A 23,297-nucleotide genomic window follows, 5' to 3' on the forward strand; every position below is an offset into this window, starting at 1 on the left:
GAGTGTTGTCACTGTGCAGTAGAGGACAGAGGAAGGAAAGTTAGGGCCAGATCCCAGCCGGCCCGCCTGCAAACATCCAGGCAGTTGCCTGCTGGGTGAGTTTCCTAGGAGCCTCTCAGTGGCCAGGTCCTCAGATCCAGGAATCCTGCTGGGTCTGCTGGTGCTGTTATATCCCAACCCCCTTCCCCCAGGGGACCCAGACACTAGTGTGTTGCCTGGCTAGAACCTTGGTGTGAATTAGAAAAACAGACAGCCTTAGCTTCAGAAGTCACTTGCATCCTGGACTGGAGACTTTGGGCTAGAGTAACCTACAGGACTGACTGTGGCCTCCTGTGGAAAATGCACATTAGAAAAGACAGGAATGCTTTGGTCTCTGAACCACCTTTGATCTTAAGGGACAATCAAAACTCCAGGGCCACCCAGGCGAGAGTCAGGGTGGAGGTCCTGTGCACATGAAGGCTGGCACCTCTGGGTGCAGCTGAAGCAGGAGGGTGACAGAGAAGCCGTGCTAAGGACACCAGAGCTGGTATTCGACTAAATACAGGGGCATGGTGTGCAGCTTCTGGGGCTGGGTGTAACCACTGCACAGCTGCAGAGGAAAGACCTACGGAGAAGAGGGTGAGACGGAGTTTGTGACCATCTGTTCTTCCCGAAGGGAAGAGTGAGTTTAGAGGCAGGCCTGAAGTGGAAGGATTGAAGGCCAAAGAAGTGCGGGGAGGGTGCATAAAAAGAACCCGGGAGGAACTCGGTGTTGATAGTGTGTAGTATGGCTGAGAGCCATCTTTGCTAGAGCAGTCCTCAGGAGAACGTCTCACTGAGAGCGGATCCTCGCTCACTCTGGGGAAGACAGTCCATGTATTACATACTAAGAACTGGTGTGCATGTTGATAAAAACAACGTGAGTATAAACAACTCTTGATTTTACCTATATGAAGAATTCTGGGGCTGGAGAGATGGCTCAGAGGTCGAACACTTGCTCTTGCAGAGGACATGAGTTTAATTCCCATTACCTACATGGTGGTTCACAACCATTGGTAACCCTAAGTCCAGATCCAACATCCTCTTCTGACTTCCTTTGGCACCAAGTACACAGGTGGTGCTCACAGGCATACAGGCAAGTCACTCATACACATAAAATGAAATGAATAAATACCTTTAAAAAGAAATTCCAGGGTACTTGCTGGAAGATGGAAGAAAGTTCTGAAGAATATGTATACAGCCTTAATAAGGAGAGTCAAAAAATAAATTTCAAGGTCAGATTTTAGCCCAACTATATCAACAATTAACTTTATATAATTAGTTAATTGTACATAGAAAGTATTCCAACTAAAAGACAAAGATGAAGCTAGAATTTTTAAAGTATGGCTGTATTTTTTTTGAAAGACTTCCAAAACACAAGACTAGAGAAAAGTTGAAAATAAGAAGTTAAGAAAAGACCCCTGCACCTCTCTTGGGAAGCACAGCAGAGCTGACCCTATTGGCATGGGTGATCGGGCCATGCACCTCATCTGCCGTATGGTGGCAGGGATACCCCACCCTCACCCCTCCCTGACTGTCATGGTGGGAGAGCTGTCCCTGCCCCTCACCAGCTTCAGCACTCAGCAGAGTGGTCCCTGCACTTGACCTGGGCAGCACAGTGTGGGAGAGCCAACCGTGAGGCATACATGCCCATACACCACACACTCACACTCACACACACACACACACACACACACACACACACACACACGTCAATATATCTAGGAAAACATAAATAGGAAAACAAAAGATGCACAGGTCCAATTTCCTTTACTATAATGACATAACTGAAGCTGGTTAATGTATGAAGAGAAGAGGTTCATTTAGCTCTCAGAGTTCTGGAGTTTAGGGCCTGGTGCTGGTATCAGCTCAGCTCTAGGAAAAGCCTTGTGGTGGAAGACATTAGATCCAGTGCAGAGGCCTGAGGGAGAAGTTACAGGGTGAGTCAGGTAGCCAGGGAGTGAGTTTTCCCAGAGTGGTCTCTGGACGTGCAGAGAACGACTGCGTGCTGCAAGCTGCTCTGTTAATGATGAGGCCCTCCGTGGTCACTTGGTGGCAACCACTGTGTGGGGCTGAGGCACAGTGCCCTCCATCTTTGCATGCCCTGACACCAAGCTGACCCATGAAGCACTCTTGGGTCTTTGCCTCCTCTGGCCACAGCCCCTGGGAGGTGTGAGGAGTGACACAGGTGTGTATCGTGGATAAGTGGTAGGATGTGGCCAGCTGCGGGTCTCAGCTCCAGACTTAGCCGGCCTTGCACAACCACTCTGTCCTGAGCATCACTGTGTACCAACACCTCCCGAGACTGCTGAGTGTGGCCATCTATTCCTGAGCGTGCAACAGCATGCCTCTGTGTGGTGTGTTTCCTGGTGACGACACAATTCCAGAGCTTGGGGAAGCTTAGCTAGCTCCGAATTCTGGTGGAGATGTTGATCTGGCCTGATGGTCGAAGCATCACAATGGCACTGGGCCACTTGTGGTAGAAGAGAGTTGCTTAGGGGTCAAGTTTGTCCCGAATGCTCACTGTATGATAGGTCCCAAGAGCGCTGTCTTGTAATCCCTTCTGAGAGCCGTTCCCAATGGCCTAAGTAAGAGCTTCCCACCAGGCTCCACCTCCTAAGGGTTCCCCCCACTGTCTCTCCATCTCATGCACTGAGAAACCAGATCCTGACGTTTAACCCAAAGGGACACTCAGCCTTATATAAACTGTAGCACCTCCAAGACCCGAAAGGTACGCTGAGCCTGTGTTTCTGCCCCGGGTGTACACCCCACCATGACTGACCCATCACACCCTGGGCTACGGCTGTCATGTCCTATGAGTGGGGCAGGGCTGTCCTCACCTCCAGAGAGTACGCATTCCATGCCATCCATGGAGCTTGCCACCTGCTGTTGTTCAGGTCTGGTTGCCATGGTATCGTGTCCCGTGTGGAGATCAAGAGTCATATGGCCCGTACCTTCCAGCAGCTCTAGTATAATATCACAGGGGACTCTCTGGTGCCCTGGGGAAACTCGGGAGGACTGTCCTGGTTCCCAGCATAAGAGTCCTCCTTCTAGAGGAGGGGTCCTCCTTCTAGAGTGGGAAACAGTGTTCATCAGACCAACTGTCACAAAACTTACTCCGGGATAGAGACCCCATGTGGCTCATCAGCTGTGACTGGGCAATAAATAGGCAGGTGAACTTTTCAGTGTTTGCACCATTACCGTGTTCTATGAGGTCTTTGAAGGAGGGCACTGATGGTTTAAATTACAGTGAGTTAAGCTAAGTACTAGTGAATGGAATAGGAGCTACAGAAGTCTCCCAACAGAGACTTGGAGGGCAGCACTCACTGATGGTCCCCTTCACCCATTAGCTTAGATGTAAGCCATTTTTGTGTTCTCCTGGCTATCTTAAAGATGTCCATTGGGCATCAGCCCTTTCCACAGGCCAAGGATTGAATCTGTGGGTTTGGCCAATGTCTAAAGCCTGGTCAAGTTAACCACTCAGAAACTCAGGCCATGGGCTGGAGAGATGGCTCTGAGGATGAAGTCCACGCCACACCATCATGGGGCCTGCATTTGAGCATCAGTACACACATAAAAAAAACCTGCCATGGGGCACCATAACTGCAGTCCCAGTGGTGGAGAGGAGGGTACTCCAGAGATCACCGGCTAGCCAGCCTAGCTAAAGTGGTGAGTTTCAGACTCTGTGAGTGAGTCTTTTACAACCCCAAGGTGGAGGGCAACCAGGGAAGACAACTGACATCGACCTCTGACCTCTAAACACAATCGTGAATGCACACCTGTACACATGAAGGCATGCACACACACCTGCACACATATGCACGAATGCACAACACAGAGAGAGACAGAGAGACAGACTCGGGCTGTGTGCTTAATGTACAGACCCCATAGTCTCCTGATTCCCACATGCCCCTTTCCTACACAGGACATAGGGTCACTGAATTTCAGGCTAGCTTCCTTTTCCACCTGAGTGAAATATGGTTTTTTTTTTAGAAGGTCTGAATGAGTCAGAACTGTGCATTCCCCAAGAGGTGTGGGGCTGTCCTCAGAGACTGTCCTCAGGGCCCAGCGGAGATGAGCTGACTGTTTGTCCAGTCCTTGGGTTGGTGATCATTCCTAATAGACACTGACTGGCTTAGGCCTGGAAAGGGGACAGATGACCACGCCTTCCATAGCCAGTCATGAATCCACTTCTCAAAAAGTTCTCTGACCTGTAGAACATTCGAAATGCTCACATTAAAATGTCCAGGGAGTGTTTTCAGTATCCTCCAGGGTTGCACAGTCACTGTCTAATTCAAGGACCCCTCTGTCACCACAGAATAGAACCCTGAGCTAATGGCTCCTGGGCCCACACCCCCTTCATCACTAACCTGTCCATCCTCATGCTGTAGTCTGGGTCTGCCTTGCCATCCAGCAGAGGGGAGGTAGGACCTTTGAAGGGCAAAGTCTGCAGGAGCCTGACGGAGCCTTCTCTGGTTCCCCTTTTCACATGTCACCCTTTCTTCTTTCGCAAGTTCCCCCAGAATGCCGCCTGCCGGCCAAGGAGGCTCTTAAGAGGTAGTTTGGATGGGGCCACCTGTCATGGGTTTTCAGCTTCCACATCTGTGAGATAGAAAACTTTCCTATCTTTAAAAAGCACACAGCTTCAGGTGTTTTGTTACAAGTACGGGAAACTCACTAATGCAGTTTGTGTGGGTTCTCCCAGAAAACTGAATTTCCTAGAAATGAAATCGCATAAATGAATGCATGTTCCTTTTGTTCCTGACTTCTTTTATAAGCACCTATGAGTACTCCATTCTTCTTAACAGTTGACTAACATTCCCTGGTGTAGGCGTGCCACATTTGTTTATCCATTTGTCCTGTAGCGGACATTGGCATGTGAAACCACTCCCCACTTTCCTGATTTCAAATGAGGCAGTGTCTTCGTGGCTGCCTGCCTCCTGGGCCCCAGGAACACCTCTTCCACTGTTTATCTCCGTTCCCTCTGAAAATCAGGACACTCGCACCTTTCTCCTTGCTTGGAACTTGGAGCCATTATATTAATCACACCCACCTTGAGGAATCCGGGAGGGTTGCCGCTAAGTGCTGCTGCCTGAGCCCTGCTCTGGGGCAGTATCTTCTATCATGGGCCTAAAGGTGAAGGGCACCCCCTCCTGAGCTCAATCATACCAAGAGTGCTCTCCTCAACAATTGCTCTGAATCTAAGGTTGTGTGCTTGGGAGTGCTCCCCTCAGAAGTGTGCTCTGAATCTAAGGTTGTGTGCTCGGGAGTGCTCCCCTCAGAAGTGTGCTCTGAATCTAAGGTTGTATGCTCAGGAGTGCTCCCCTCAGCAGTGTGCTCTGAATCTAAGGTTGTGTGCTCAGGAGTGCTCCCCTCAGCAGTGTGCTCTGAATCTAAGGTTGTGTGCTCGGGAGTGCTCCCCTCAGAAGTGTGCTCTGAATGTAAGGTTGTGTGCTCAGGAGTGCTCCCCCTCCTCAGCAGTGTGCTCTGAATCTAAGGTTGTGTGCTCGGGAGTGCTCCCCTCCCCTGCTAGTTGCACAGCCCTGTGTTCAGGCCTCTGCAGTGCCCTCCTTGTGAGTAGAGTGCTCAGGAGTGTTCCTTGTGAGTAGAGTGCTCAGGAGTGCTTCCTCGGCAATGCATTCCCTGTCCTGAGGTCTTTGCTCTGGGAAGTGCTTGCCTTTATCAACACACTCCTCTCCAAGGGCCCAGTGCCTAGTGGTCAGCCCAGCTTTCCTCATTGAAAGGAGTAATCAGAGCCGGGCATTGGTGGCACACGCCTTTAATCCCAGCACTTGGGAGGCAGAGGCAGGCAGATCTCTGTGAGTTCGAGGCCAGCCTGGTCTACCAAGTGAGTTCCAGGACAGGCTCCAAAACAATAGAGAGAAACCCTGTCTCGAAAAAACAAAACAAAAAAAAAAAAAAAAGAAAGAAAGAAAGAAAGAAAGAAAGAAAGAAAGAAAGAAAGAAAGAAAGGAGTAATCTGGGGATCAGGGTCCAAGACATAGAACCAAGCTTGGAAAACATTGTGGAACCAAGGAAGCTTTGACATAGTAACCATTTTTAACACATGACATGGGATGGTGGACATCTGGAGCATACCCATGGACATCTGGAGTAGCTGGCAGTCCTGATAGTGTGTGGATTCTAGCCATCACCTCATAGCTGAGCTTCTCTCAGGGAGTCTGGGTCCCCTGCAGGACTGTCTGGAGCCTGAGCCAGGCTAGGCTGGATGGTGTGATAGCTAATCATGGTTGTCAACTTGACCGTATTTCCAATTATCTAGGAAGCACACTTCTGGAGGCATCTGTGAGGGTGTTTCCATAGAGGTTTGGCCGAGGAGGAAAGGTCTACTCTAAATGTGGGTGGAGCCATGCCATGGCTGGGCCCCAGCTTGATTGAAAGGGGGAACAGGAGAAAACCAGATCCACAGCAGCATTCCCCTTCCCCTTCTTCTGCGTCTGCTCCATGGAACCAGCCCTCTCCTGACTCCCATGAACACATGCACACACATACAAAGACACATATATACGCATGCACACACATACACATACTCACACACACATACATACACACATATATACGCACACACACACATACACATACTCACACACATACATACACACACATACACACGCATACACATTTGTACACATACAAACACACACACATACACATGCATACATACACATATACACACACAAATATACACATATACACACAAACACACACATATATACATACATACACGCACAAATAAAAATTTTCCTTATGTGTTCCTTACTAAAAGGCAGATGTGTGGGCACTCCTCAGCCCTGTCTCCTGCAAGCACACACACTTTAGAAGGTAAGTGTCCCAGACATCACCCATTGCAGTGAACCTCAATTAGAATGTGGGGATCTAGAGAGAAAGCAAATCTTTTTTATACCCCAGAACCACCTTCTCTTCAAGGGATACAACAGACCCTCCACTGTCCATGCCCCCCACTCTCAGCACCCCCAATTTTCCATACACACTCTCTGCATACTCCCAAGTCTCATGCCCCCAGTCTCCACACCGCCCCATTCTCTGGGACCCTCAGTGTCCACTCTCCTCACTCACCACACCCCCACTCTCCACACCTCTGACTCCCCCTCCTACACTGATCAGGTATCATGTTCCCAAAATGTGGGCTCCATCCAGTCATTGTGGTCACTCCAAGTGGCCATTTGGCGCTGTACTTCCCGGCACCAGCAGTAGCAATGGAAACCAGCTGACTTATCCTAGCCAGTTAATTTTTTTTAAAAAATTGTTGGTATATGTATTGTTTTCTTCTAGGGCCCCCGTAACAAAATGCCACAGACTGAGCAGTTTAAACAACTGAAATTTACTTTCTTAGAGTTCTGAGCACTGGAAATCTGAGACCAAGGTGTTGACAAGTTTAGCTCCTGGGAGGCCTCTCCCCCTTGGCTTGCAGACAGCTGCCCTCTCGTTACCTGTTCACATGCTCTGTGCTCTGCTTCTGTTTTCCCATGTGTCTGACCTTCCTTTGCCAGACTTCTATTCCTGTGACAAATCTCGGCAATAAGTCCACCTATGAGGAGGAGAAGGCCACTGTGGCTCAGTTTGAGAGGTGCCAGGCTGTGGTCAGGTAGCCCATCACTCTGGACCCCATCAAGCTGGAAGGGCGGGGCAAGCATCCCAATGATCCCAGGCCCAAAGAAAGGAAGAACGAAGAGGCTGGTTCCACTTCCTTTCAACACCCCCAGAGAGCAGCAGAGCTCTCACTAGGCCCCGCCTCTTAAAGGTCCACCAACTTTCAAAGGCACCACATGGGTGGGGGAAAATTCCAACATGGGGCCTCTGGGGGAAATTCAGGTTCAGATTCAGCAGACTCAAGCATCCTCCCTTACAACACCTCTGGCCAGCCTGGGTTACGATCCCATCTCTGAACACTCAGGGCTTCGGGTGTTGAGATCACAGAATCCACAGGAGAATTGTGAGGTTACACAGTTTGGGCGCTCACTGTGTGATGCTAATTAACCTCAGTTTTCAACTTGATTGGATCTAGGGTCAACTAAGAGACCTCTGGGCAGTTCTGTGAGAATGCTACCAGGAAGCATTAACTGAGAGAAGGTCTCCTGCAGAGGGGAGAGTACCTGTCAGCATAGCCTAGACAGAAAAAGGTCACAGTAACACTGGCATGCCTTTGTCTTTTGTTTGTTTGTGTTTTTAATACAAAGTCCTGCCATATGGCACTGGCTGGCCCGAACTCCATATGTAGACCATGCTGGCATCAAACTCACATGTGTCAGCACTCCCAGACTGCCTTTGCTTCTGCTGGTAAATGTGTTCTTCCCTTTCTGCTACTGACCTTGGAACCCATCATCTTTGGCTTCCCTGCAAGGACAAAACACCAGCGACTCTCCAGGATTCCTCAGACCTCCAGCACCAGATTGGGGCTGCTGAGTATCCAGCCTGGTGGCCTAATAAGAAACCACTGGGTTCTCAGCCTCGCTAGCATACAGACAGCCATTGCTGGACTACATACATCCTGCAAGCCAATCTAATCAATGTGCTCCGTAATACATATCCATCCGAATGGGGTTCTGTTTACGTAGAGAATCCTAACTAATGTGTACTAATATGCAACCATTTCTAGTGCTTGTCTGAGGCACTGAGCTGCTGAGTAGTGCGCCCCACATCTTCATTCCTTGGCAATGCGTGTCTGTTTACTCCCTGGAGCCATCCCTGCCTCCACAGCAGCCATTGCCCTTTCTGTACAACCCCCACACTGAGCTCTGGTGGCTTGCAGTGTGATTTTGCTTGCAGTGGGACGTGAGGGATGGATACTCCTCACTGTGTTCTCCCTGCAGCACGTGTTTTGGAGTGAAGGAGGTGGCCATCTAGGAGTGTGATTTCAGAGACAGAAGTAGGTCAGGCTGAAGTGGGGGAAGCAGTGCCGGGGAGGGTGATGACAGTGTACAGGTTCGTGAGATCATCGCCTGGAATCCTGTCACAGTTGCCAGCTGGTGCCAGAGATGCCAGTACGAAAGCTCTCTCCTTGAGCTCCATATAAAGCAAAGCTCTATGGGAGGGAGGACTTGCTGCCATGGAACCAGACTTGGGGTCTTTCTTGAAGGCACATTTTGCTGAGGGAGGCAGCAGACAGCCGATGTGCTGAGCAGAGAAGAGAGCAGACATTAATGGCTGCTTTCTTCACACATGGCCTCACCTCCCACCACACCCTCCAAAAACCATCCAGTACAAATGGAAGGTTTGTCTTTCAGCCAAAACACAGCCTCCTCTTCCATGAAGACCTCTCTCCCTCATTCCTCCAGTGCTACTTCAGGGTAGCAAGGAGGGACTTTATGAACACGTTTCCTGTCTCATGCTGACCTTCCTAGGCCACTAGAGGCACAAACTGGCCACCTTAGACTGCTCTTGAGTAACCCCTGAAGTTTTTGGGATTTTGTTGTTTTGTTTTGTTTTGTTTTGGTTTGGTTTGGTTTGGTTTGGTTTTTCCAGACAGGGTTTCTCTGTATTGTTTTGGAGGCTGTCCTGGAACTCCCTTTATAGACCAGGCTGACTTCAAACTCACAGAGATCTGCTTGCCTCTGCCTCCCGAGTGCTGGGATTAAAGGTGTGTGCCACCATCGCCCAGATCCCCTGAAGTTTTTTGTACCAGCTAAAAGTTCAAAAGCTTCTCCTTGAAGAAAATTGATATTCTAGCCTTTGTAGCAAAACTAGAATATCTAGTGATCCAAAAAGCCACCACCAAGGGAGGGCTCCACTTAGCTTCGGGTATGGCTTCTGCTGCTTGCCTGGGTGGCCCTGTCTCTTTCCCTGTTGCCCCCACAGGCAGTGGAAGCAGACGGTTGAGTCAACACCTTCCACTGCAGCACGTTCAAGTGAGAGTTGAAGAGAAGCCAAGCTTTCCCCTCCAATATTCACTCTTAAAGGCTGCTTCACAATGGCCATTCTTGATTTGGAACTTGGTGATTACACCCAGCACGATCTGGGTTGCATTATCGAATGCTACATAAGGCTATATGTTTGGTGCATGCAAGCTCTTTTGGCCCTCACAACACCCACAGGAGGCAGTAATAAATATTATCCCCAGATTACACAGGAGGAAACTGAGGCTCAGACAGCTTGAAGTAGCTTTCCCAAGCCCTATAGCTTGTAAGCGGTGACTCTAAAATCAAAATAGTTGCCTGCTCAGCTCACTGCAAGCTAAGTTCGTGAATACAATGGTGAGGTCTCTGCCTGGGAATGGGGGTGGGGTCTACCACTCACAGCCAGCTCCTCCGGACAACTGATGGTCTCCTGTCACTTCTGCCTCTGCTTTGCCAAGATAGAGACCATCCTCACATGGAGGCGCACGCACGTGGTAGGCAGCCTGGAGGCTATGTATTCTGCTTTCCATGGATTCATGTGGATCCCTGTGACTCCCCAGTGGCTGCACAAAACAACCTCGGATAAAGGGGATCTCAAAGAAACACAAGAAAAAAGAAGCGGACTGACAGCTGTGTCCATCTGCTAGGGCTGCCAGGATTCTACAGGCTGGAGGCTCCAACAATGGAATGGCACTCTCACTATTCTGGTGACTTCAACAATGGAATGGCACTCTCACTATTCTGGTAGTTCCAACAATGGAATGGCACTCTCACTATCCTGGAGGCTCCAACAATGGACTGGTACTCTCACTATTCTGGTGACTTCAACAATGGAATGGCACTCTCACTATTCTGGTGACTTCAACAATGGAATGGCACTCTCACTATTCTGGTGACTTCAACAATGGAATGGCACTCTCACTATTCTGGTGACTTCAACAATGGAATGGCACTCTCACTATTCTGGTAGTTCCAACAATGGAATGGCACTCTCACTATTCTGGTAGTTCCAACAATGGAATGGCACTCTCACTATTCTGGTAGTTCCAACAATGGAATGGCACTCTCACTATTCTGGTAGTTCCAACAATGGACTGGCACTCTCACTATTCTGGTGACTTCAACAATGGACTGGCACTCTCACTATTCTGGTAGTTCCAACAATGGAATGGCACTCTCACTATTCTGGTGACTTCAACAATGGAATGGCACTCTCACTATTCTGGTGACTTCAACAATGGAATGGCACTCTCACTATTCTGGTAGTTCCAACAATGGAATGGCACTCTCACTATTCTGGTAGTTCCAACAATGGAATGGCACTCTCACTATTCTGGTGACTTCAACAATGGACTGGCACTCTCACTATCCTGGAGGCTCCAACAATGCAATGGTACTCTTCACTATTCTGAAGGCTGGAAATTCCAGATCAAAGTGTCCCAGGGACTGGCAGGTGTCTGCCTTCTCATTGTGGCCTCACATGGCCTTTCTCCTAGGAACACAGAGATGGGGGCGGGGCTCTGGTGTCTCTCTTCTTTTTTGGGGGGGGTTTCAAGACAGGGTTTCTCTGTGGCTTTGGAGGCTGTCCTGGAACTCACTCTGTAAACCAGGCTGGCCTCGAACTCACAGAGATCCGCCTGCCTCTGCCTCCCGAGTACTGGGATTAAAGGCGTGCGCCACCAATGCCCGGCAGTCCCTTTCTCTTCTTATAAGGCACTGCTCCTATCATATTGAGCCGCCGTCTATGACCTCATCTGACTGTAATCACCTCCCCAAGCCTGGCTTCCAGTCCAGTCATACTGAGCGTTTGGGTACCAACACAGGAATTAGGTGAGGACACTACCATCCATTCCTTAACCACAGTCCATGTGTTTGTTTGGTTTTGTTGTTGTTGTTGTTTTTAAATAAAAACCCAAAACAGGGCTGAGAAGATGGCTCAGCTGACAAAGGCTCTCCCCTCCAAGCCTGACAGCCCTGACCCAACGTGGTAGGAAAAACCCACCACCTCAGTTCATCCCCTGACCTCCACATGCACTCCACAACAGGTGCACACCCATCCACGGCCCCCACACACATAAAACAAATAAGTAAATGAGAGGAAATCCCAAGCAGAGTTGTGAAGATTACTCTTTAAAGTCAGGTCCATGTGTGTCTGTGTGAGGGTAAGCACACTCGGATGAACACACAGGAGCCCTGCAAAGCCAGGGCTCCCTGGGGCTGCAGTCGCGGGTTGCTGTGAGCTGCATGACCTAGGCTCTGGAAACTGAACTCTGAGCGTAAGTAACCCGTGCTCCTAACCACTGAGCCATCTTTCTGACCTCTGACGGGGCTTTTCACACCCGTGAACTCTTTAATGGGCCCATGTATGCTCTCAGGGCTCTCCTGCAGAACTTTTCCTCCCCATCCCAGTTCCAAATCCCCAGCCATGCCTCCGGCAACTTACAAGTTGCTCCCTCTTCTCCTCCACTCTGGCTACCTCTGAGCTGACCTGTTATTGCGCTTGTTGTCACGTCTTCACCTTCCATGGCTCTGGACCGCTTTCGCGCGTCACCAGCACCACAGAGAGTGCCTCCTAGTTGGCCACCTCTGTAAGGGAAGAAAGATGGCGTCTTGGCTAAGTTCTTGTGCTGCTCCTGTCTGTCTCTCTTAGGACCCTCCCTTAGATGCTTCAAGTGTCCAGAAGAAGATTGTTCACCCTGGAGAGTAGACCCTAGGAAGGGAGAAGAAAAGGGGGCACCCAGGAGCCCTGAATGTCTGAGTCTTCTCTACACTGGGGCTGGACACAAGCAACAATGTATTTGAGACTGCCAGGGCCCAGTCACCATCCAACTCCAACCAGGTAGGATACCAAGTGCAAACAGCTTGGCTGTTTTAATTTACGTCACTCTATCTGGGTGGTCTGTTACACAGCAGTAGTTAACTGGCACAGTAATCCAGCCTGCCTAGGACCCCACGCTATCCTGTGATGTAGACAGATCAAGGGTGAGTCCTCCATCTGACTGACACACACACCAAGGTCTGCAAATGTCTAGATGTGGAAAGGCATGCCCAACCTTTCCCAGCCACCTACCCAGCTGGGAGAGAGGTATCCTGGGTATGTGGCCTCCGTGCAGAGGCCTCTAACTGGATGGGGGTGGGGCCCTTGTCCTCGTATGGGAGAAGTCTGACAGAAATAACTAAGGAATAGATGTGCCCTATCACATCCCAAGCCTATGTCAGCTCCAAACTGGCTGCCACATTTGATCACAGTGCCGACCCAGCTGCGGTTCCTCTGCTCCTTCAGCAGCACTTCCAGACTTAGTCACTTCCTGGGTCTAAGTTGGTCCTGCTGGAGTCCAGTGGCAAGTTGGCCTTTGAGCCAAGGTCTCCTGGCAGGTGGAAGGTCTTATCTGGTCCATCTCCCAGAATGGCAAACAGACTAGTGTCAGAACCTTCTACCCTGCTGCAACCCTGCACAGAGTCCCTCCCTCTGGCTGTTTGTCCCACCAGGTAATATTGGGTAGAAGAGCATTTGAGCATTCGACTTCATTCTGGAGTGTCAGAACCTGCCAACCTGTTTAGATGTGCTTGAGGAGTGGGGGTTGATTGAGGAAAGAAACAGGCTAGAGACAGAAGATAGAATCTGGAGGGCATCCAGTGAACACTGGGCTCTGCCCTAAGTTTTTTGCTTAAAGTCCTTAATATACCCCAACCAAAAGGCAGGTAGGGAGGCAAAAGGTCTTCCTTACCAATGATACAAGGAACAAACAGACCCAATTACTTCATTAATTCTCAAAACACCTTAGATCATACCTTGTATCATCTGACCTTGAGGATTAAGACATCCAGTAACCACACCTTAGGCCAAACATCCTTCACAGCCACACTTCAGACCTGTAGGTCTCAGGCCTTTAACCTTGGAAGAGCAAGGGTAGGTCTGAATTCTCTGACCTTAAGTCAATGTGGAACGGAGCCATTGTTCTGAGCCCAAACACTGGAGTCACAGTTCGATCCTGCGAATGGCTGGATACTTTCTATGTATCCAAATTCTTAGGGTGTTCACAGATGTTTTCTTACCCAAATAACCAAGGCCGAGACAATACCCTGTGGAGTTGCAAGAGCTTTTGTGTGGCGGGCAAGAATCCCTTCTCCTGGCCCGTGCTTCCGTTTCAGTGACCACACAAGAGCCTCCTCCACACTCTCGCCTTCTCCAGCAACTCCATGCCCCTGCCTTGCAGAGTACACAGGCCACCACTCACTGTGCCATGTCCCTGGGAGGTAAGTAATGGCACAAACAGGGAAACCCAGGCTTGGAGACATAAGATGCGTGGCTGGATTCCATTCCAATGGTCATGTCCTAGGATGGCATATCATGGCACAGAATGTCGTCTCCAAATCATGTCTGAGAGACTGAGCCAGAGAGGTGGTAACTCACAGGACCCACCTGCTTTTAGCTGAACCCAACTGAGACCACCATCCTCCTGAGGCAGTTTTTAAATATGTTCACAGATTAAATAAATTAAATTTATTAAGTTCCCAAATGAATCTGGAAAACTGACTTTTATAAATACATACAATACTATTTTTTTGTTTCATTTTGTTTTTCGAGACAGGGTTTCTCTGCATTGTTTTGGAGGCTGTCCTGGAACTCGCTCTGTAAACCAGGCTGGCCTCGAACTCACAGAGATCCACCTGCCTCTACCTCCAGAGTGCTGGGATTAAAGGCGTGCGCCACCAACGCCCGGCCAAGTACAATGCTATTATATTTGGTTGTTTTTTGAGTTTGTTAAAGCAAAATGAATCATGGCCTTGCCTATATATGCATAAGAAACGACACGCTGTGAGAATGTGTAATATATGATTCCCTAGTTGAAATTAAATCATTTGAAGAAAATAAAATCATTGTGAAGTTGGTTTGGTGGCACCATGTAAATCTGATTATGCCATATGGTCACTTCTGAGAGTCCCTCAGCAGTTGGTGCTAACATCCTCCTCATATATCCAAACCTACAGACGTTTAAGACCTTTGTATAAAGAAACCCTGTCTGGAAAACAACAACAACAAAAAAAAGACCTTTGTATAAAATGTACTTCTTGTACAGCATCTACACAGCCCACCTGTAGACTTTAAATCACGGGTTGCATGCGTTCCTAACACAAGGGAAACGCTCCGTACATACTCCATGCTGTGTATGGTCCCACAGACAGGAACCTGTGTTTACAGCAGGCATGGCTGTTATGATAAAGCATGTGGGGGACCTTGGCGGATTCCATGGCAGGAGGGGGACAAACATGCCAGACAGACGGACCTTAGTGAGAAGTTTTATTAGAAAGGGAGGGGGGGGGAGGAAAGAGAAAAGAGGTAAAGAGACAAAGAGAGGACAGAAGAGAAGAGGGAGACACGAGAAGCCCTGTCTGCCCCAGGGGAATAGCGGTGCAGTGTGTGTGTGGAGGGGGGAGGGACAGAGGGGGGGGAGGAAGGAAGGGAGGGAGGGGGGGAGGGAGAGAGGGAGGGAAGGAGGGAGGGAGACAGAGACACAGACACAGAGAGGGGAAAGACAGCATAAGTGGGCGGGGTCTTTCTTTTAAAGGGGTCCTTTGCACCTGCGTGCAGACTACACAACCATGGAACCCTGGGCTGACCAGAGTACTGCCTGAGTGCATTGGGCCAGGTGACAAGGGCAGGCCAGCATAACGCCTGAATCATTACAATCGCCTTCTTTTTTCTAAACAGTTTCTATCCATGGTTGGCTGGATTCATGGATAGTATGCTAGTTACTTTCCTTGTGGCTGTGATTCAAAAGGCCTGCCAAAAGCAAATTATGGAAGAAAGGGTTTCTTCTGGCACACACTTTAGGGGTTCATCATGGTAGAAATGTGGGCGGGACTGTGAGGTGGCTGATCACATCGTGTCCACTGTCAGGAGGCAGAGGTAGATGAATCTGGCACTCAACTGTTCTTCTCTCTTACCTGTTTGATTCATCCCCAATTCATGGGACAAAGCTGCCCACATTCCAGATGGGTCTCCCTCCACAGTTACATTTCTTGGGAAGCGCTTACAGGATCGTACCCAGTTCAGCTGACGGGGAAGGTGAACCATCACAGATGTGGAGCCAACAGGCATGAACACGGACTGCTATTCATAAATAGTATAACATAAAATAACTTAAGAACAAAAGAATGAGCCGGGCTTTGGTGGCGCACGCCTTTAATCCCAGCACTCGGGAGGCAGAGGCAGGAGGATCTCTGTGAGTTCGAGACCAGCCTGGTCTACAAGAGCTAGTTCCAGGACAGTCTCCAAAGCCACAGAGAAACCCTGTCTCAAAAAAAAAAAAAACAAAAAAAACAAAAAAAAAAAAACAAAACAAAAAGAACAAAAGAATGTAGCAAAACTGTCCACGTGACAGTTTTTAAAACTAGGTCGAGCAGGGGTGGTGCTGTCCCTCATTACTTCTCTTTGGATCATTCACTATGGAGGCCACCAGCTGTGTCATGAAGATACTCGCAGCCCTATGCAGATGGGCACGTGACAAGTCCTGAGGGCAGCCCAGACCCCCAGGGCAAACTTGGAGGCTGCCCCTCAGGCACAAGTCAACCTTCAGATGACAAAGCCTAGATAAGACCTTGACTCCATCTGTGGAAGAAAGGCACTGCCAAGATTCCAGATCCCCAGGAGCCAGGTGAGAGAATAGGCATTGCTGTTTTAAGTTGCTAGGCTTAGGGAGTCATTTGCTACACAAGAGCAGATTGTTAATAAACCTGTTCCTTCCCCCTTCTTCATTACCTGCCTGGCATCACTCCACCCACTCCAGGGAAAGTCTGTTCCACTGAGAAGGGAGAATGAACTGGGGCTTCTGGGATGCCTCCCCTCCTGGAGGATTTACCGTAGACTTGCCTTCTTGCAAACGAATAGCATCAAGCTAACCTCCACCCCACTCCACTCCCCCCCTCCCGTGTGTGTGTGTGTGTGTGTGTGTGTGTGTGCTGTATGCATGTTCATGTGTGTGTACATGCATATACATATGTGAAGGCCAGAGGTCTCTACCTCCCTGCATTAAAGATACATTATAGACACTTGTGGCCATGTATGTCTTTTTCATGGGTCCTGGAGATCTGAACTCACCTTTGTGCAGCAATCATTTCACCCACGGATCCATACCTCCCACCCTGCCCCCTAAAGCTGTTTGTGACCCCCCCCAAGGCCATAGCAAGGTTCTTCACTGGCTGTGGTAACCACAGGGGCCTACTGGTCTCCAGGCACTGCCTGGGCCCAGGAACCTGTGAAATCCAGTGCCAGGAATCTATTGAGTCTCATGCATCCATTATATATGCAAGGATAAATCAGTTAACTATGTCTGAAATCATCACTTACCAGCTTCCAAACTCTGCTAAACTGTTGCATAAAGAAAGGTTCTGTGGTGATGTGGGTGTGGGACATGCAGCTAGTATGTCTCTCCTTATAGGAGAGTCATGCTAACATCTCAAGGACCTGAGCAACCCCACCACGAAGAATGCTGTTTCACCTGCTCAAATCTGAACTTTACAAGTTTATGCAACCATGAGTCCTCTATAAATAGCCCTGGTTGTGAACAGCAGCCCGGGGCTCTGTGCCTCCAGCCTGGGGTCTGTGCCATCCACAGCACAGTCTCCCTCACACATCTATGGTGGCCAGGTGGTGCAGGAGGAGGACGGGCATAGAGCACAGTGGTCAGGAGTTGGGGAAATGTTTAGGAAACAGACACATGCAGGCTGAAGATGGCCCAGAGGTCAAGAGGGCTGGTTGCTCTTCCAGACGACCTCGGTATCCGTAGTCAGCTCAAACCATCTGTAACTCCAGTTCCAGGGATCTGACACCCTGCACAGGCATGAGACACACAGTGATACACACACACACACACACACACACACACACACACACACACACATGCAGGTAAAACATCCATACACATTTAAAAAAATTACCAAAGATGCCCGGAGGGCATGGAAAAGGGTTGCCTCCACTTGGGTTCCCCCATAGGCAAGCTTGTCATTCACTCAAGCCTCTCATTAATTTGCCATCCACTGAGCCTAAAAGCTCATCCTAAATCAGACACACTGCCTGCCCTTAGGGAGGAAGCTATAGCCAGGCACTGAAGTCAGTGTGAGCTTGAAAAGCCTTGCCAAGGAGGTGGTGTGAGCCACAGCCAGCTCAAAGGGGGCCCTATAGGTCTCGGGGACAGGCCAAAAAGCTGAGCAGGGATGGGTGTGGAGTCCCGTACTTTAATCCCAGCACTCAGGAGGCAGAAGCAGATGTATCTCTGGGAGTTCACGGCCAACCTGGTCTACACAGTCAGGGCTGTCTCAAAAGAAAAAAAAAACAAAACAAAACTGCTGAGCAGCACAATGCTAGAAGGCTGGGCATAAAGCCCCTGCCTACCCTGTGCCCTGCTGAGAGAACGGGCTGTGTAGCTCTGTCTCCTCACCCACTGGTCTTCACGTGGTGGCAGGCCTTCTGGGATCAGCAGTTCAGAAAGCAGAACAGAGAGGGGAGTGTGGGCTGTGATAGACCGTTGAAGGGCTGAGATCTAGGCAGTTCCTCAGAATGGGGAGGGGCAAAGTGGCGGGGGCCATTTCTATCAGCAGCTGCTGCCCTGACTGAGAAGGTAGCTCTTCCCGGATCCAAAACCACTGCACAGCTTACCCCCCTAACTGAAGAGACACTGGCAAGAGCAAGCCCTGGGCTGTGGCTCGGGGGCACAAAGTCTGAGTGTTCATTTCACAAATTCTTAATAGGACTCTTCAGCCCCACTGTGATATTATCAGGTGAGGCCCCATAATTAGGATAGCACCCTGGTGAAAGAGGCCCCAGGGAGCTGGAGAGACAGTTCCCTGAGTAAAAGAGCTTGCTATGCAAACATGAGTGTTATGGGATATTTGTACCCTTTGTGAAAATGTGTTTTTGTGGTTGGTTTAATAAAGAGCTGGATGGCCAATAGCTAGGCAAGAGGTATAGGTAGGACTTCCAGGCAAGGAGAGAGGAAGTAGGAGATGAATCTTGGCACCAGAGAGATGGGGAACAAGACGGACACACAGAATGGGACAGAGGTAAAAAGCCATGTTGTAGAACATAGATTAATGAAAATGTGGGGGAATTTAAGTTACAAGAGCTAGTTAGAAACAAGCCTAAGCTAGAGGCCAAGCTTTCATAATGAATAAGTCTCTGTGTTGTTATTTGGGAGCTGGCTGGTGGGACAGAGAAGGATTCCTCATTATACATGAGGACTTGCATTAGAATCCCTGGCACCCATGTAAAAAAAAAAAACTGGACATGTAGTAAGAGTGTATGTAATCCCAGCTCTCCCGTGGGGTGATGGGAAGTAGAAACAAGAGACTATCCAGACTCTTACAGGCCAGCTAGCCTGGTGTATGAAGCAGTCAACAACAAAGAGACACATCTCAAGATCAAACTGAAAATGTTTTCCTTTCACAGTGCTGGAAGGTGCTATGCAGGCTACTGGGGAGAAAATCTATCAGTGGTATTAACCAGCAGCAAACATTACATGCTACAATACCAGCCTACCAGGTAGGATGTACCCATTGATATAATAACAGCATGGTGATTAGGGGGGTAACCAACAACTCTCCGGTTAGATTTAAAGTCAGCTCCACAGGAGGAAAGTCATGACTGGTACGTAAATCAAGCCAAAAGCCCGTTGCTCTGAGGTTACAGGCCCTAGAAAAGAACCTACTATACTGTTGTCTTTCTAAATGGAACAATTATCAAATTCCCTTTTATATATTGTGCTTATATTCATGGATCTATTCTGTCTTCCCTCAACCTTCAAAAGAAGCTTCTCTCTGCCATGGTCATGAGTCAATGCAAAGACTCATAGCTAGTCAAAGTGCTGAGAATCTAAGTGACTACCTAATGTTTAAGTAAGACAGACATATCAATTCTCCCCGCCCACCACGGCTCAGAGAACTTTGTGAAAGTGAGGGCAGAAAGAATGTGAACGCCAAGGGATGAGGAGGAATGAGTGCTGTAAAATGCTGTCTTCTGGATATGATATGGCACTAATACTCATGAACTCTCTGTAAGGATGACCAGCTGAATGCAGGAGACAGAGCCAAAAGGGCCAGTCTGTTCTCTCTCTCTCTCTCTCTCTCTTTCTCTTTCTCTCTCTCTCTCTCTCTCTCTCTCTCTCTCTCTCTCTCTCTCTCTCGTGTTTGTGTGTGTGTGTGTGTGTGTGTGTGTAGAGAGAGAGAGAGAGAGAGAGAGAGAGAGAGAGAGAGAGAGAGAGAGAGAGCACATGAAGGTGGGAAGGGTATGTTGGCAGTACATAGTAGGAATGGGAGGGAATGGAAGAATTGGGGTGGGTATGGTCAAGATTCATTGTTTACATGTATGAAATTTACAAAGAATAAAAGGTATTCTTGGCGAGGCAGTCGTGGCACATGCCTTTAACCCCAGAACTCTAATCCCAGTACTCAGGAGGCAGGGGCAAGTGGATATCTGAGTTCGAGGCCAGCTGGTCTACAGAGTTGGATTCAGAAGGATAGCCAGGGCTACACAGAGAAACCCTGTCTCAGAAAAAAAACTGAAAAAAAAAAAAGGAAGAGAAGGAGAAAGAGGAGAAGAAGATATTCTTTATAGAGAGAGAAAGAAACTTTCTCAAACAAGGTGAAAAGTGAGCACCCACACCTGAGGTTTTCCTCTGACCTCCACAAGCGTTTCTGGCCACATGCTGCACGCACACACCCACATCACGCTGACAACAATGAGAAGGGAGACAGGAGACCCCTCGGCCCTTCCACCGTCCCAGGCACCGTCCGAGCAGGAAGCCTGCAGTAGAAGGCTCTGCAGCCTCCAAGAACATGAAGGTTCAATCCCTGCTAAACCGGAAGCCTAGGATAGACTGTGGCAGTAGCACCAATTAACCAAGACGTGGGATGCCTGTTCTGCCCGCCTCTGGCACCGAGCCCTCTTCCTTTGCTTCTCCTCCCTGCAACTCTTTCATCATGCACCCTCTACCCTCCCTCCTCAGCTAATCCCCATGTGAAGTGATCAGGTGCTGTCTGTTTTTCCTAACCACACTCAGACTGACTCAGGGAACAGACCACAGTGTTGGATCTCTGCGGCTGGGCTGTTGTCCTCTTTTAACAAGCATGCAGAGGTTAACTCATTGACCATGAGACATGGGGCACTAGATCCTCATTTGATTATCACTTACAGTTGCTCAGGCAGGGGCACCAGGAAGGGCAAGTCTTTGGGACAGGAAGCTGCCACTGTATTTAAATGTTATGGTAAAGTTAGTGTCTGTGAAGACTGTGTGCGGGCCACTTCTGACTTCCCTCTAAGAAGCTGTGTGAGGAAAGACAGAGAGGGCAAAGAGCAAAGCAGCAACAGCAATGAGGAAGAGAGAGGAGGGGAGAAAGAGGAAGGGAGAGAGGAGGGGAGAGAGGAGGGGAGAGAGGAGGGGAGAGAGGAGGGAGAAAGAGGAGGGGAGAAAGAGGAGGGGAGAGAGGAGGGGAGAGAGGAGGGGAGAAAGAGGAGGGAGAAAGAATAAGTGACCACCTAATGTTGACCCTTAAGTAAGACAGTCGTATCAATTCTCCCCGCCCACCACGGCTCAGAGAACTTTGTGAAACTGAGGGCATTGCAAAATCAGAAACTTATGTTTAAAAGATTTGTTAATAGAGTAAAACTAGAGGCTCAGTGGTACCGTACCTACTGTGCTTGCATGGGGATCTGAGTTCAGTTCCCCAGCATCAACATAAAAAGCCAGGAGTGGTGGTTGTGTGTGTAGCTGCAGTTCAAATGTCCAGAGCTGGAAAAAGATGGGGCTCATGGGATTGCTGGAAAGTCAGTTTATCTGAAAAAGTGAATTACAGGTTAAGCCACAGAACCTATATTAAAAAAACAAGGTAAAGAGCTATAGAGAAAGACACCTGACATTGACCTCTGACCTCCATGTGGCTACATTTGGCATACCTCCAGCACACCATATTCACTAAGAAAGAAAGAAAAAGAGATGGAGGGAGGGAAAAAGAAAGGAAGGGAGGGAGGGAGAGAGGGAGGGAGGGAGGGAGGGAGGGAGGCACACATGTACAACTGGGAAAAATATTTACAACATACATATCCAATAAAGGGCTGACATCTACAATATAAAGAAGTCTTTGGAATCAACGAGAAGATTGGAGGAAAGCTGGGAACACAGTTCAGTGGTAAAGCACACTCTTGGCATATATGAAGTCTTGGGTTTGGGCCCAGGACCATAAAAAGAAAAAAAATGCGCAAATACTTCAACAGGGAAAGAAAACATTAAAGGCTTAAGTGGAAACTTCATAAAAGAGCATCTCTGAGTGGCTAACAAATACTTTGAGAGTGCACTCAACCTCATTACCTCAAGGAAGAATTACAACTACAGTGTGTCATAATGAGACCACCTCATCCACGATGCTTAATGAAAAGAGAGCCGAAGCAAAAACACGTACTGGCAAGGCTGTGGAGACACTGGAAAACTTATACATTGCTGGCAGGAGCGCAAAATGGTATGGAACTTTGGGAAACTGTTTTAAATTACTTAAAAGTTGAGGAACCTGACCAGCAATTTTGCTCCTAGGTGTAAATCCAAAATGCATGAAAAGAACTAGATAATGAGTGGTCACAGCAGTGTCATTCATAAAAGCTCCAATGCAAAAACAACACAGATGCCTATCAAATGATGGCTGCCTGAGCAGAGTGCATCTATACAAGGATATACCCCTGTAGCAGGAGACTACATGTCCATATGTGAATAGACAATGAAAGAGACTCCTCACTGGAAGAAGTCAGCCACAGGAGACTTCCGTTCATATGGGTGGCCTGGAAGAGAAAAATTCATATGAGATACCAAGTAGAGCTGTGTTTGTCCAGCACTGGGGTTAAATAGGATGTGGGTGTACTAGTTAAAGGTTATGAGTTTCTTTGCAGGACAGGGGGTCATTGACTGGTGATAGTCACCTAGTTCTACCAAAATGTTCAAATTGACGGAATATTCTTAAATATATCTTAACAAAGCTGGTAGCCAAAAAAAAAAAAAAACAGAAAAGGGAAAAGGAGGGGGGAGAAAGGAAGGCAAAGAAGGAAAAGAGATGGGAGGGAGAGAAGGAGAGAGGGAAGAAAAGAGGCATAATCACAGCCACCCAGCACAGCCACTAAAGTGGGAGGACGGATTCCAAGCTTAGCTGAGAAGCAAGGGAAACCAGAGCTCACACGCTGCTGAAGGGGGCAACTGGACACTATTACTTTGCAGAACGTGCCTGTCACTGAAGCTGAATATATAAAGCTGTGGCCCAGCAATTACACTCACAGGACCTACACACTATACATTCGCTGAAAGACATCTCAGAATGACCACAGCATTTGATAGCCAAAGCACCAGGAACTACCCAAATACCCATGCA

General features: G+C 48.7%; 1 long non-coding RNA gene across 1 annotated transcript; it reads right to left on the reverse strand.

Moving 5' to 3' along the window:
• Positions 1-1,771: 1,771 nt before the first annotated feature.
• On the reverse strand, positions 1,772-7,725 carry LOC110343594. The gene is made up of 4 exons (XR_002385883.2): positions 7,491-7,725; positions 4,389-4,620; positions 2,859-3,088; positions 1,772-1,939 (listed from the first exon to the last, which is right to left on the reverse strand). It is a non-coding gene; the product is annotated as an uncharacterized LOC110343594 (long non-coding RNA).
• Positions 7,726-23,297: the final 15,572 nt, after the last annotated feature.

The sequence above is a fragment of the Mesocricetus auratus genome, unplaced genomic scaffold (assembly GCF_017639785.1).
Source record: "Mesocricetus auratus isolate SY011 unplaced genomic scaffold, BCM_Maur_2.0 Super-Scaffold_4256, whole genome shotgun sequence".
Taxonomy (NCBI): domain Eukaryota; kingdom Metazoa; phylum Chordata; class Mammalia; order Rodentia; family Cricetidae; genus Mesocricetus; species Mesocricetus auratus.